The sequence below is a fragment of the Streptopelia decaocto genome (assembly GCF_964273445.1).
Source record: "Streptopelia decaocto genome assembly, chromosome: 1".
In the NCBI taxonomy this organism is placed as follows: domain Eukaryota; kingdom Metazoa; phylum Chordata; class Aves; order Columbiformes; family Columbidae; genus Streptopelia; species Streptopelia decaocto.
In genome coordinates, this window is record NC_138663.1 from 207,267,184 (window position 1) to 207,281,987 (window position 14,804).

Genomic DNA, 14,804 nt, shown 5'->3' on the forward strand with positions numbered 1-14,804 from the left:
GGACAGCAGGGTGAGAGGAGCACAGGACATACCTTTACCCTAAACACAGCATTATTATCTCTCATAAATCCTCCCTCAGCCCATAGCTTTGGCTGGCAGCAGATCCAGGCTGCCCCATGCCCAGTTCCACTGTGCAGCAGTGAACCAGATTGAATGTCTGATCTGTAAAAATGGATTTGAATTATTCTCATTTCTGCAATTGTTTTATAGCTGGTGAGAATCCCACAGATGCCTGTATTATCTGAATGAAGAGACACGCATAAGTAAAACTGACCAGCCAGTGTGGGAGTCTTTACTTTAATTTTTTTTTTAAGCAAACATTTCTCTGTCTTGGAAGACTGTGAGCTGTACAAACCATGTGGTGCCCAGGACCACTCAAAAGTAGTCGCAGGAAAAACAAACAAATTCAGAGTTTCCTATCACCATGAATAGAGGAGAAAGAGATTTGAGAGAGGAAGATCACAGAGACAGGGGGAAAATGTCTCCTACTTATTTAGATTTATTCCCAGACTAGGGTGCATTTAACTGACCTGCAGAATTGGCTTTTTATAAGATTACCCTCACCAGGATAGCTAAGTGTCTCGATATTAACCCTTGAAAGAGGAAAGAACTGAATTATCTTCAGTTTATGCCACAGCACCACGGCCCCAGTACATCTGGGACAGAACGACTGAAAATACCGAACCCACTCTCAGATGAGGGAAGAAGCCAAGGAGAACGGATCAGCCTCTGTGTTCCCTTAAGAGCAAAACAGATTTTTTAAAGAATCACATATTCCCCCTCCTTTTGCTTTTAATGACCATTATGGTGCACATTTGCCAGCATCAGGACTTTACATGCATGCCCATGTAGAGGAGCAAGGGTCATAGTTACACATCCACAAGACTCAAGAAAGCTCCAAAGACACCACAATGATTGTCATCAGCAGGGCTCAAATATTTTCCTCTGCTCTGGGGATGCACTAATTGCCATCGCATGAGCTCTGAAGCATCTGATGTATATTCCCCACCTTTAGCATTGTTGTTGGTGTTTGCCTCCACCTCCAGCCTGATGTGCCTATCAAGGACTGGGAGAGGCATTTTCTCTTTCATTTCCATTCCCATTAATACAGTTGTATTTTGTGCGGTATTTGTTTACACGAGTCTTCTCCGTTGGCTCCTCTCAGGGGAGCCATTAATTTATCTGCTTTGCTTTCCGTCAACACGAGTTGACAGAGGGAGTTATGGGTTAACTTCTCTGTTTAGAGCGAGTGGCAGGTGCTGGTATCACTCAAGCTAAATGAAAATATAAATATCTCTTTGCCTACCCAAGAAATCAGCTTAAATGCACAGGTCCCAGTGTTTAGGTTCAACCTGTTTATAAGCCTAATGACCCAACAAGTCATTGAACGTGTTTAGTGACAGCTTGAACATGAGGCTGACCCAGACCCCAGCTACATATAATTATGGAATGAAAATTTCAAAATGTCTTAATTATAGTAGGCACTATGCTTATAATTCCAGAATGGAGCCTAATTTGGGAGAAATACCTGCTGCATCAAACACAGTGCCTCTTGAAGGTCCTCAGGGAGATCCTTGCAAATCAGAGGTTCCCAAGGTCACAGGCTACATCTGAAAAAATCAGCAAAACACATTCTTATATGTTTCTTCACAGGTTCACTTTGGTTCAGTCTGGAAAGGAGATTTCCAAAAAGACTCCAATTTCTTAATTTTATTCCTTTTCATCCTCAGCATTGACACTTTTGAGGCTGAAATATGATGCAGTGCAGCCCATACCATAAATGTGAATGTTAAAAGGTCCCATACAGGGACACGAACGTATAAAGCCCCATTTTACTCCCAAAGAAAAATGAATGGAAAATCCTTCCATGTAATTTAATGGGCTTTGCATCAGATGCACAGTTCACAGGAGCCATTGCTGGTGTAAAACCCAATGTCAATCAGGAGATGACACAACAAATTCACTCATCTCCAGTGTGAAATACAGGGAGAAAAAAAATTATTATGTCTTTGCTTAGAATATAGCTTACATGCAGCATGATGTACAAAACAAAAAGTTCCAAGGCAGTAGGGAAGATCTAATTATTTTTTTTTCCATTTATTTCTCCTATGCGGGACACCAATAATTGAAGTAAAAGACAAGAAAAAGAGGTAGAAAATGCTGACTGAATTTGACTGTTTTGCTTTCGACAGTTTTCAGCTTTTCTTGAAAAAAGCGTGGTAAAGACACAGCAGAGAGAATGAAGTATTAACAGAAATTCCAGTTAAAGACACAGAAACTTTGGTCTGTAAGCAAGCAGAAATGGATGAGGTGTGGACGTGAAGCAGAAGGGTTTCAGCAAGGCAACTTCCACGAAGCAGCATCAGCTCTCTTGGCAGAAACAGAGCGATATTATCTTTCAGAGCTACAAAATGTACATCTGATCATGGGTGGTAGGAGCTAGAGCTGGAAAAGATATATTAGAAGGGTTATTAGAAACACCCTGTTCTACTGCTCGAAAACAGAACAGAAATACAGATTTTTTAGATCAGGGGAGGTATTGCATGCCGTGATGTAAAATGGATATGGTTCCATCCTCCAGTTCAGATGGTGGAAAAGCATTTCCCAGTCTGTTTTCCTTCCCGCCCCAGTCTGCTGCCCTCTTGTCTGAGCCAGTTCAACTACTCATGAAACCACACTATAAAACTGGATTGATCTTAATCTAACCCAATTCAAGTTGGGGGAGGCTGAAAAAAAATAAAAAAAAAAAGGTAAGGGTTTGGCAGATAAGGGCTCTTTTTCTTTTTATTTCCAAACCATTTCCCTGATCTGCTTATGGTCTGGTTTTACAAACAGCTGCATCAGTGTCCCCAGGGAGGCAGCGAGCAGCAGGGTGGCTGAGTCCTAGCAGGAGGGAGCATCTCAAGCTGGGTTTGTCATCAGAAACGTTGAAATGTGGAAACATTCCTCCACCGAGGTTGACATTTTCAAACCCGGGAGCCTGAACTTTGGTAAAAACAAACTTATGTTTAAAGGATTCTTGGCAATTGGATTTCCTGCGGATTTTTGCATCCAACAGATGTAAGCATTGATCCAGCTTCACTTGGGCAATGATACGTGGAATGAGACATTTGGCTTCAGGAGCTTATGACTGAGGATATTCTGTCTCCTCTGTCTCCATCTGTATCACTTCCTTCTTTACAGATATAATTGTTAGCTAATAAATTAACATTTGTATACCGCTTTGAAAACCGTGAGCACTAAATATAGCTTTTTATTAGCTCATATCCTGGCAAAATGTTTCTTTCATATAAATTAATTTTTAAATTGAATTATGCTTTGCGTGTTTTAAAACATACAAAGTGGTTGGACCCCTGCTATTTATCATTCTTTTCTGCAAGAGTTTGCCAAGGTAGGAAGGAAATTGGGTCAAGAATTTATTGCAAGAAAGCAGATAAGCTTTTTACTTCAGAATTCTTTTATGTCCATGATTCCAACGAGCCTAATAATCTTTGTAAATCATTAGCATGTCATGGCCTAGAATCCATCCTGAAACTGTATGATGTCACCTAATAAGTTTCTTCTTAGACTCCTAGACTCTCTCGGTCATCTTCTTAATAGTGATACATGTCTCATAGATTATTTATTGAAATGACAGGCTTAAAAGCATCAAACAAGACCCTTTACTTGGCTGTGAAACAGCTAAGAATGGTTATATCTGTTTTTCATAAAATGAGCCCAAAAGGTTAAATGCCTTGTCCAGGATCACACAATAAATTAGTGCTATGGCTCAGCATAAGGAAACTGGTGTTGTTTCCCAGACTCTTGCTTATCAACAGTGGACATAAGTATCTCGCCATCTTAGGAACAATTGCATGGGCCAAAATGAAGATGGTTCACTTGCTACTTAAACCTTGATCTCTTAAATTCTCTTGACTTCTGACCTTGTACAGGGTCAGAAATGCACAAAGTACACTGCAGGGATAGTGGCCCCATGATAAGCATCTAGCATTAGTGTTTTGGGTGTTGTTTTAGCTTTTTATTTTGTTCTGTTTTTCTTTTTTTTTCATTTTCCAGAAGATGGACTTTCCAGAAAGTCACCTTATGACTTCAACTGAAAAGTTCACGATTCAGAGATAGCCATTGAATAAGACTCTGTTTTCCAGAATGTGCCCTGCTACGTCTCAGTTAAATGGTGGAGCTTGTTATTGAGTTTCGCTTTTTTGCCTTTTACCTTGTAAGACACACAAAATATCTTGTTTGTTGCACCTATTTGAAACATATAGTAATAATTAACATTTATACGGCACTTTGTGCTTTCTAAGCACTGCACAAACACTAACTAATTACTCTTGGTTTAGTGTAAATTAATGTAATCCTACTCTGCTTTACAATCTATTTGCATCTTTTGTTGACTGAGAGCTAGTTCAATTACTTCTAATCTTTAGTCTAACTACTCATTAAAGGTATGGCTAAGAATATCCATTTACATCTTCAGCTGACTTCTCCCCTCCCCAACTCCTTCATTTGCTTTTCCCTTTTCTTCCCACAACATCTTTTTTTACAGAATATTCCTCAAGCTGGATAGCAAAGCTCTCTTTCAACAGACTAGTGAGCCTTTCCATTCATTTTGTTAAATGATACAAAAACTTCATCTTCATTATAAGAATGAATCAAAAAGTCATTCTATTTTGCCAAAGAAAGTCATATACAAAATGTTTTCCCATGGCAAACTGAATAACTTATCATTTAGTCACTAATTTATACCTTAGTAGCAATAATCCAGAACTTAGTTTCCATTTTGAACTTGGATAAAGCACTTCATCTCACAATCATGCACCCATATGAATGAAGAATTCTGCAGTGTGGTTAATCCCGCCAAATTTAGACTCCTACTCCTGAATGAGTCAACCTAGGATCCCCTTGGAGTCAATAAAGAGAAAGTCACTTCCAGGTAATAATTTATCTATGTCTGCAATAGATATCTACAACATTTTTTTTTAGTGAATCTTGCCCTAGAAATGACTTTTTTTCTTCACTGATTGTAGAAGGAATCAAGTGTGACTAGTTTCACTTTGGAAACTTGCAGGATTGATATTAAAAATTAGGTGAGAGAAATTCTACTTATATGGGTAGCCTGTTCACCCTGCCATGGATATTTACAATTGAAGCACAAATCAGAATTTTACCCTATGTCTTAAAAAAACAAACCAAAACAAACAAACAAAAAACCCAAACAAGCAACCAATTAAACAAACAAAAGACAAAAAACAAACCCCTGATGTTATTCTAATATCTTTGGACAAGGAAAGCAAAATTTTGGAAGGCTAATATAAATTTAATGTTTTATGTTTTCATCTGAGCTGCAGTATCACTTATCATTACCTTGTTAAGTACTCTCCTTAGTACACCTTGCAGTCCTGCAGCATTTATACATCTGGAAGAGTGTTTTGAGGTCTATTTTGGAGGTTCATACCAGTACATGTCAGGACTGAGCTGCAACCCAGCAGTGAGGTGTAAGTCCTCTTGACAGGCTGTAGTCAGTGTCAAGCAGACAGTGATTTGTGGGGATGTCAGATGAAGTTCTCTTTGTAAAAGGGATTGTATCTGCTCTTCTTAGAGGTGATATCCCTCCTTCTTATTCCGGTGAGGGAGCCCTTTGTTTAAGAAAAAAAAACCAACAAATAGTAATTATTTTCTATTTCAAATTTACTATTTTTATCTCACTGTTTTCCCCACATAGGCATTTTACCTAAGAAAAATATACTGCCTACTGCATAAGCTTGATGTGTAATTGAAAGTTAAGCTTTGGGCACAGTAGGGGTTAGACTGATTAATCAATCTCTAGCATCTCTCAATGTACGCTGATTATCTCACAGAGAAGTCCTAAAATAAGCCCATAGAAAATCAGAAATCAATTCATGGGCTTTTGCAGTCTTTTGACAGATAATTCATATTTTAATAAACTTAGTTAGAAGTCAAATTCTTTGCGAGATTTTATCAGAACGAGAAAACAGGCTTGTTTCTTTCCCTGCTGAAGGAAAGCCAGGACAAATCACCTGGTACTCCAGTATCTGTGACAAGAGCAGGGACAATTTCACACAGGATACTGTAGTAGGACAATGACAGGTTGGCCTTCTGACTAATCCTGCAGGAGTTTTGGGTGTTAGTTACTTGAATCCAGTGATCTGGACAAGATACTTTACCTGCAAAAGAGAGATGGTAATATTCTTTTCCAAATGTCGTTTGTCCTGCCTGTTTTGGTAAGAGCTTCCCTCTGCTGCAGGAAGTTCTGTGTCATAAAGGTCTGCAGAGTGTCTATATAAATAGTGTTAATAAATAGTTGGGTATAAAACCATTATGTCCCTAGCAATGTTTTTTGAGTGTACCTTTGAGCATATTCCTCCAAATTCAGCTGATCCTATTGTAGTCATTACCACTGAAAAGAATGAATTCTCTCTGTAATTGTTAACCTGAAGATATGTAAATCATCTCTACCTTTAGTCAGTCTGCTCCTTTAACAAAGATAAGAGTGACTTACAAAACACCTAATCAGAAACTACAGACACTACTGAGATTGCAGGTTTAGACATTCTGGGGCCTGCACAATTAGATGAGTCTTGTTTTAACACATATCTTGAGACTGTTGGATAAAGTGTCCTTTAGGTGTTTGTTGCTCATCATATGCTAAAATTATTATGTAACTAATAAGCAAATGTGTAGCAAATTGGCTTTTTAGGACTGTCTTGAGGACGGGAATGTAGTGACAAGGTTTTGTATATAATGGCTGTTACTCTTCTTTCTGGTGTGTTGGCTTTATTCCAGCATCCAGATTCATACAACTCTGTAATAAACAATATCTCACTTCTGTGTGCTAAATTTGGCTTTTTTGCACACCTGGTTTTGCGACAACACTATGACATCCCCAGTCATTCAATTGCAGTAGTGAAAGCCAGTGCAAGCATAAATTATTATTCTATTATTTCACAGACAAGTCAAAAAAAAAAAAAAATCAGATATTCTAAGGTTTAAATTACACTACTCCTTCAATTCAAGCTGTCACCCTGTGAACAGCTCAGACACTGGGCTGAATAAAAGGATGTCAAAGAGGAGGTGGGGTCTAAGCTCTGTTTCACATATGAGCACCTCACCAAGGTGATACTTTTACTAAAGGATACAGATACATGACAAGGTTTATGGTTTACACGTCATCTACCAATGGTATTGTCTTTCTCAGTTTTCCTGCAGCAAATACAGCAACTCCTGATAGTGTTGATGTTTTTAGAAGGAGGATTAAATGGTGACTGCAGGGAGAAAATGCAGACATGCCTTCTGTTGTGGAAGACTCCCAGCCTTCATTCAGTTTGCTTCTGTGAGAGCAGAAATAATGCATAATAGTGATAAATAAGATATGTCTGAGAGTGGGTGTGGGTTTAAAACTTTTTTTTTTTATGGAAAGGGCTGTGAGCTCATCAATATCCCCATGAAAGAGTCAAGGCAGTGAGTTTAAAGGAGACAAGTGCTTTTTCACACAGTATTTAATCACATTAGGAAACTACTCACAGGTTGTTGCAAAGGCCAAAAATATTTAACCATCAAAGGGGATATGACAAACTCTCAGAGGAAAGGTCCATGAAGGACTGTCAAACCCAATGGTCCAGCTAGGAAACTTGCTGAACAACCAGTCTTCTGGAAGTGTATCGAGGGGATGGACCAACCTTATTCTTAAAATCACTGTTCACAATCACTTTCCCTTCTGCTTTTCCAAAGCACACACAGCACTGGGAGAGAGGATACGGGGTTTGATGGTCCCACGGTCTGACACAGTGCAATCATCGTCCTGTGCGTGATTTCAGGAGCTCTTCAGAGGACAGTCAACATTTAGACACAACTGCATGGCACACAATAGGCATGAAGCTGTTGAGTATAGTCAGATATTTGAGCACAACCCTGGGAAAAGTTTTCCTGTGTAAAAAAGAGTTCAGCTGGCCTCTGATGCCCTACCAAGATTGCTAGTTCCCCTTCGCGCATGTGTGTGTATATTTATATATATACATATATGCAGATAAGAGCCTTTGTTCCTTCCTATTTTTCTCAGAAGCTCACAGAAATCAAACATTGCCTTTGACTGCATAGTGTCCATACAAGGGCAATGAAGATATGTATTTTCCTCATTCAGTTCACTGGGCAGAAAATCATGGATACAGAAGGAGTGTATCTGGGCGTGGGTATTCTCTCACCAAATGGTGGGATGAAGAATTTAAATGACACAAGATATGTATGGGAATTGTCTTGGAATTCTTGCTACATGTTCATATGTGCTGCCATTTTATAATAAAAGTTTCTTGTAGGCCATGGCAGACCACAAAGAATTAGATACAAAGCTTACCCAAGAAGCCTTTTTACCACCCTGAGTGAGCCTTGTACCGGTCTTATTGTCTAGGACATGAACAGAGGTTATCAAATACATTTTGCTGTTTTTCAGAAGGCAAAATAGACTCTGTTTTTATTTTCTGGAGGAAAAAGCCTCCCCTAGGCAGACTGAGGAAGCCTGTGCCTTGGATTTTCACCTGGAATGTTTGAGACTCATTCAAGATTTTGTCTTCTCTGATTCAGACTAAAGATTTAAATCTTGGTCTCCTGTATCCCAGGTAAAAGTCCAAATCAGCAGATAGTGGGTGATGGAGGAAGAATGGGAATGCTTGAGTGGGGTTCATTCAGTGACTACCTGCATTTGTTGCCACAAACTCCTTCTCACTCCGGGACTTGCTGATACCCAGGCTGGTTTCACCCAGTTTGTGGATGTCTGGCACCCAAACCTTGAGTCTGACAGAGCGAGTCAGGAAAAATTTGCAGTTTAAACCTAAATCACTCTACATGGTCAGGCTGGTTCTTCTTGCATTTCTTATTTAATTACCTTTATGTGGTATCTATTAAATTGAGGTTCTGAAGGAAGGACACTTCATCTGAGAACAGCCAAATAGACTCATAAAGAATATTTCCATATAAAAACAAGGTTGTTTCCAAAGTAATTTCCATTTTGGAGGAAGCCAGAGAAGGGTTCTGATGACTGCAGCTGCAAACTGCTGATAGTAGTCAAAAATATTTGAAAACTTCTTAAAATTCTGGCCCCAAAATCTTCCCCTAGCACAGGCTAAATGCCACAGCCCATGAGGGAAGACTTAGGGGCTTTCAAACCAGAAATAATCAAAATAATTGCATTCTGGCCCTCTTTATACTTTCCTGCCATACTTTAAACCTCAACTACTGTTTCAAGCTTTTATGGGCCTCCAGCTCGTTGCAGTTTTAGATTTATTCACAAAAAGGTCACAAACCACATCTTTTGGACTGGACATTACCAACTGCCTAGCAAGTCTCTTACCAGTAGAAGAAAGGCTTAGTGGTTCAGACTAGAAAAGGGAGTTTTTGTTACGTTTCTTTGAGCACTGGGTTGTAGCCAAGCAGAGTTAACTTGACTCTTCATTCTTCTCTCTTGTGCCTGCTTCTTTCCAAATCCTTTGCCAAAAATGTGAGAGGATGTTATACCTACAGCTTAATTTATTTCCTACAAAGTCCTCCTGGGATTTGAACCTCTTATAAATCTGAATCTTAAAGTTTAATAAAAAACACAGGAGTCTTTTATGTTATAGAGGAATCTCCCAGAAAGCTGGTAAATAGCATCACGCTGTTTAAGCCATGGTTGTGTATGTGCTAACATCAGATCATTGCAGCCTCTGATCACCTGGCAATATAATTTTTATTTGAATCCCTAAGTACATGCCTAAATATGTGCTGAATACATCAGAACATTCAACTTTGTGCTTTAGATCAGGAGTGGAATGGCAGGTGATGTCACAGTTTTGAGGGGACAAATGGAAATGGCCAAATAAGATTTCCCAGGTTCAACATTTTATGTCATAAGAGCAGAATATGGAGCCCCAAACCAGCCATTTGCATCCTCATGGAAGTGTGGGGAGACTGTCACAGTGGACCGTGTTGTTTCAAATAAGATGTGAAATGTCAGTGATGACTTAACTTGGTGCAGGACATTATTAATCATAGCCACAAAGTCATTTAAATATCTGAACTGACAACATCTTTGGTTGCATCTTAGGATCCTGAGTTGGAGCTAACTTCCCAAATAACATTGCTGGTCTGACACAAATATTTGTTGTTTTGGAGAAAATTAAGGTACAATGTGGTGAAAAACTGTCTCTCTTTTGACTCTGAGTGGGGTTTTCATCATTCACCGTGGGATTTCACGGGTCAGACACAACTGGAATTGTACGTGCTCCACAGTCTTTCTGACTGAAGCACAGTACCCAAACATGAAAGAGCATCTTGTTAATAATAGCTGAGGTTCATACCGCTCTTCTCACACAAATATTTCAGACATGCATTGGCCAAGATTTTTTATATTAAGTATTTTGCCGTGCTTACGTGACTTGACTCTCAAAAAAATCCAGGGCTCAATATCAGACTCTGTCTGGGAGATCACGATTCCCCTCTCAGTTCTGTTGCTTTCTTCTTGTCACATCTTAAGCAAGTCACTGTGACTTCCCATGCCTCATCTCCCCCTCTATAACGTGAAGAAAAAGATCCTTGGCTCATGACTTACCAGCATTAGGTCTTAGTTAACGATTCAATTTGTGGAGCTCAAAGGATGGAAATAAAATCCAGCTTGCTGCTCAGTATTCAGTGGCTGTGCTCATTCTATAAGGGCAATGGCAATAAAAACTAGAGAAAAACAATTGCCCTAAGCAGTGGAAGGGGAAGATCTGCTTTAAGAAGACAAGAAAAAAAGCCTCGCCAAGTAAGACCATGGTATTTTTGAACAGGCAATTTCGTGAAGGAAAACAAATGACTATGGGAAGTCACTTTGCTTCCTCCAGCACAAAAATGGATCAAATCGACCCACCAGGATCCATGCTCACCTTTTCATGGAGGCAAGATATTTCATGCTTCCGGGTTTCTCATCACCCCATTGCCATAACTTTGTAGGAAAGACATAAAGAATTCTCTACCATTTAAACGCTCACATTTTGACAGAAAATTGGATGATATGACATGCTGCCTCCCAGTACAGGTGCTGTCTATCACCTGGCTGCTAATCTCTGTGATTAGTGACCTGCAATGTAAGCCAGCTATCAAAGACCACCTGTCCCTTTTGCTGTAAGTGCCTCCTAGCATATCGCTTTGCAGTGTCACACTCTCTTGTCTGGTTTTTGATTGATGGAAGTTTGTCTTTTGAGTGGTGACTCAGAAAATAAATCATTCCCCTTGCCATTCACCGAGTGCGATTCTGCAGCACAAAGCTGGTGTGGTTAATCAAAGCTCCGAAGAGCAACAAAAAGCAACAGAACTGAGAATGAGGAGGATAGATATACAGGATAAAACATAATAAAAAGGATTACTTGGTAGCCAACCAAAGCAAAAGCAAAATAAAAAGAGCTGCAAATAAGCATTGTGCTTACTGCACTACTGCACCAGAACTGTTCCGCTTCTTGACATATCTGCAAGGATGCGAAAAGAGTCCCACACCTCTGAAATATATAACTATGTCAAGGAGCCTGATTTTATAGGCTTTAGCATGCAAGTATCCCTTTCTAGGGTCAGTGGGATTTTTCTGAGTTTAGTATGTAAAGCCCGGAGGATGTTTCTGTTGTGAATCGTACTCCAAACCAGCTTGTGATCCAGCTGGGACTGTACGCTCAGAGTGCTGATGAAAATAAGAATGGCTACTGCCATTAATCGACCTGGAGGAAAACAAAAAAGATGAAATTTGATAATTTATGCAATCAGCAGTATCATGAAAGAATCAAACTGAGCCAGAAACATTGCATTATAGGACAAGAAAGTCCTTTCCAAATAGAAACGGCTCAAAGCAAAAGGCCTTTTTTGCTTTTATGAAGGGAGAAGAAGTAAAGGCATGGAAAGGACAATATTAGAAGCTTTGTTTTTTTTATATCAGGTCCAGCAAGTTTGTGGAAGCTTTTAAAATTATGAGGAGTAATCAAGAAGCAGAGGCGGAAAGAAACTGGTAGTTGAGTATGTAACTGAGACGAGCGTGATTCTTTGTATTCGCTGTGTGCCAGAGAAGTCAGGAAAAATGTGACTTGTTGATGGCATGGATGAAATCGTAGCAGAAATGAAATCAAGACACAATGAGTAGCAGATAAAAAATAATAATCTATCATAGAAACACTATGAGGCAAATTCCCTGACAATACAACTCCATTGAAGGCAAGGTATCTAAACCATCTGGGAATTTGGCCATAAAAATGAGATGAGATGACAAGAACTGCATGTTCATGGAGAGGTGCTGGAAACCTACTTAAGTCAGTTAAATGCAACAACTCCTCCTTAAAAAAAAAAAATATATATATATATATATATATATATATATATATATATATAAAATTCATTGTGTGTTTTGGGGGTGACCTTTCTGGTTGAAAAGTGTCTCCTTACAAGCAGTGAGAGAGAAAAAAAAATGGGGCTGAGGAGAGTTAAATTTATAAAGACTTGAATGAATTGGGAATTGAAGCCCTGTTATAGAGGAATGTGTATGTGAATGGTGCAAATTTACAGGGCTATTTTTGATGAACTGTAGGAGGAATTTCAGTTTTTCAGCACCTTCCTTTACGAAAAGAAAAACCTTCAGTTGGTGGGAATTCAGACAATTTCCTGATAGTTTTTTGGCCATTTCCTAAGCTGCAAGGTTACTAATGAAAATTACAGACCCGGCTTGTGCCTTGTGGTTCTAACGGTGCAGAAAGGTTTTCTTGGCACTTGTGCCTCTCCCACTAAAGGGTTTTTAAATGACTGGCCTTTGGTAGGAATTGCTGCAATACTCATGGATGGAGAGAAGCCACCTAATTTCTTTCTTATAGAATATAGCAAGCGCTTCTCACTCACATTTTGCTATCTCCATCCCCTGTGACAATAAACCACAATTTCAGTGTTCATTATAACAGCTCTTACTACAGCGCCATTGTGATGGAGCCTGTTTTAAGGTGTTTTATTAAAAGGTATAACAAACCCGCTCCTTTTGAGGATTTCACAAGAACAGAGATGGTATAAAGGAGACAAACCAATTCAATAAAGTCACTACTTTTAAAGCCAAAAAAAGATACTCTATAAGTTTTACCTCTCTCCAGTGTTAAAGTACTGATATTTTTGATTCGATACAGCAAAATATCTACCAAAATTTGGTAAATCTCTTACATGCTATTACTATGTTAAACTGGTCCTTAGCATAACACCATTTCCTTCACTATTGCTTCTAGATTCAGGCCTTAGTTTTTGCACCTCTCAGGCCTTTACTCTGAGAAACATTTAATGTGTGTAATTTTTGGCCAGTGAGTAATTCCATTTGTATTCACTGTATTGAACTTACATAGTTTAAAAATGAATTTAAGTCAGTGAGTTCAGTGGATTTACACACATCTTTAAAACCAAAGTGGGGCTCAAATCTCTGTTATGGCTTAAGTAAAGCTTAATTATAAGAAATTTCCCTTTTCCCCATTCTTCCATTTGTGTTCATATGCGCTTTGCTGACAAATAGGGAGTGTGAACTTGGTCTGCTGCCATCACTGGAATAGACTGGGAAAGAATTAAGTGGATTTTTTTCTTTCTTTATAGTGTCTTAATTTCCAGAAAGAGTGCCACAGAAACCATACAAGTTGTCAAAATTGGGTTCTGTCATTGCAAAGTTCATTTTGGAGGTTAAAGGGACAAAACCCACAGAGCAGTCTTAGCAAAGTCAGAATTGCAGAAATAGCGGGACCATCTTTTTCTTTACCCAGCTGCAGGTTTATCTCACAGCCATCCTGCAGCTCTTGTGCAGTCACTCTTCAACTTGGGAATATGCTTAGTTATGCTTCTGCCAGACAGCCTGACAAGTGAGAAATTAAAAATAAAGTATTGTCTTCAAGCTTCTGCTTTAGTATTATGATCCACAGGTAATCAGAACCTGTGCTAAGTGTCTTCCATCCTTCACAGGCTCATCGTTTTGAGAGCCACCAATGTTACGTTACACCACATCCCTTTCCACCAACCTGCAAACTCAGTGTGCATCCATTCTCGACTATTGCACCAAAGCCAGGGCACGGCATCTCAAGCAAGTCTGGGGTCTAAGAGTCTTGGAGGAGTAAGATTTCATTACTATGTTCAGGATTTAGCCTTTCAAAAGAGAAATGCCAACAGAGTGTGATTCAGTCCTTGCCAATACATTTCCATACCTATTTGCTAAGAAGGATTGACAGGTTTTTTCTGACCCTCTTCCTTTCTGTTTTTAAGTACTGGTAGTAAACAATAATATCCTGGTGTGGCATTTAGATACCCGATTTCTGTTCTTTAGAGGCCAGGAGGACTCTGTTCACAAGAAATTCAGCCTGTAATTACAGATTTCAAGGCTTAGTTTATAAGTTCTATCAGTAGTTTTCCTCATAAACTAGTTTATGTATTTTAATACATATTTTACCACCCTGTTGTAAGTAATCAATTTTTTTTTCTTTTCCTGTGCCTTCTGTTGCATTTAATAGACTTAAAGTGAAAAAACAATTTATTAATTATTTTGACAAAACCACTTTTAATGCATGTTTCATTTCTGATATCAATTTTTTCTGTGTGCAGGTGTGTATGCCTGCATACCTGTGTATATATACATTGGTTTTCCCACAGGCATAAATCCCAGGCCATGCTGTTACATGAAGCAGAGCACTATCATTTATTTACACTTTCCCAACTCTTTCCAGCTGAGTAAAGATGAGCCCTCTGAATAGGAAGACATTTTCATCCGATTTCCATCCATATCTCCCCTC

At 39.0% G+C, this 14,804-nt stretch overlaps 1 protein-coding gene across 1 annotated transcript in view; it reads left to right on the plus strand.

The window, feature by feature from the left end:
- The window catches only part of TENM4 (teneurin transmembrane protein 4), a 653,831-nt gene that overhangs the window by 240,078 nt on the left and 398,949 nt on the right, over positions 1–14,804 (plus strand). The gene's annotated exons all lie outside the window — the stretch shown is intronic.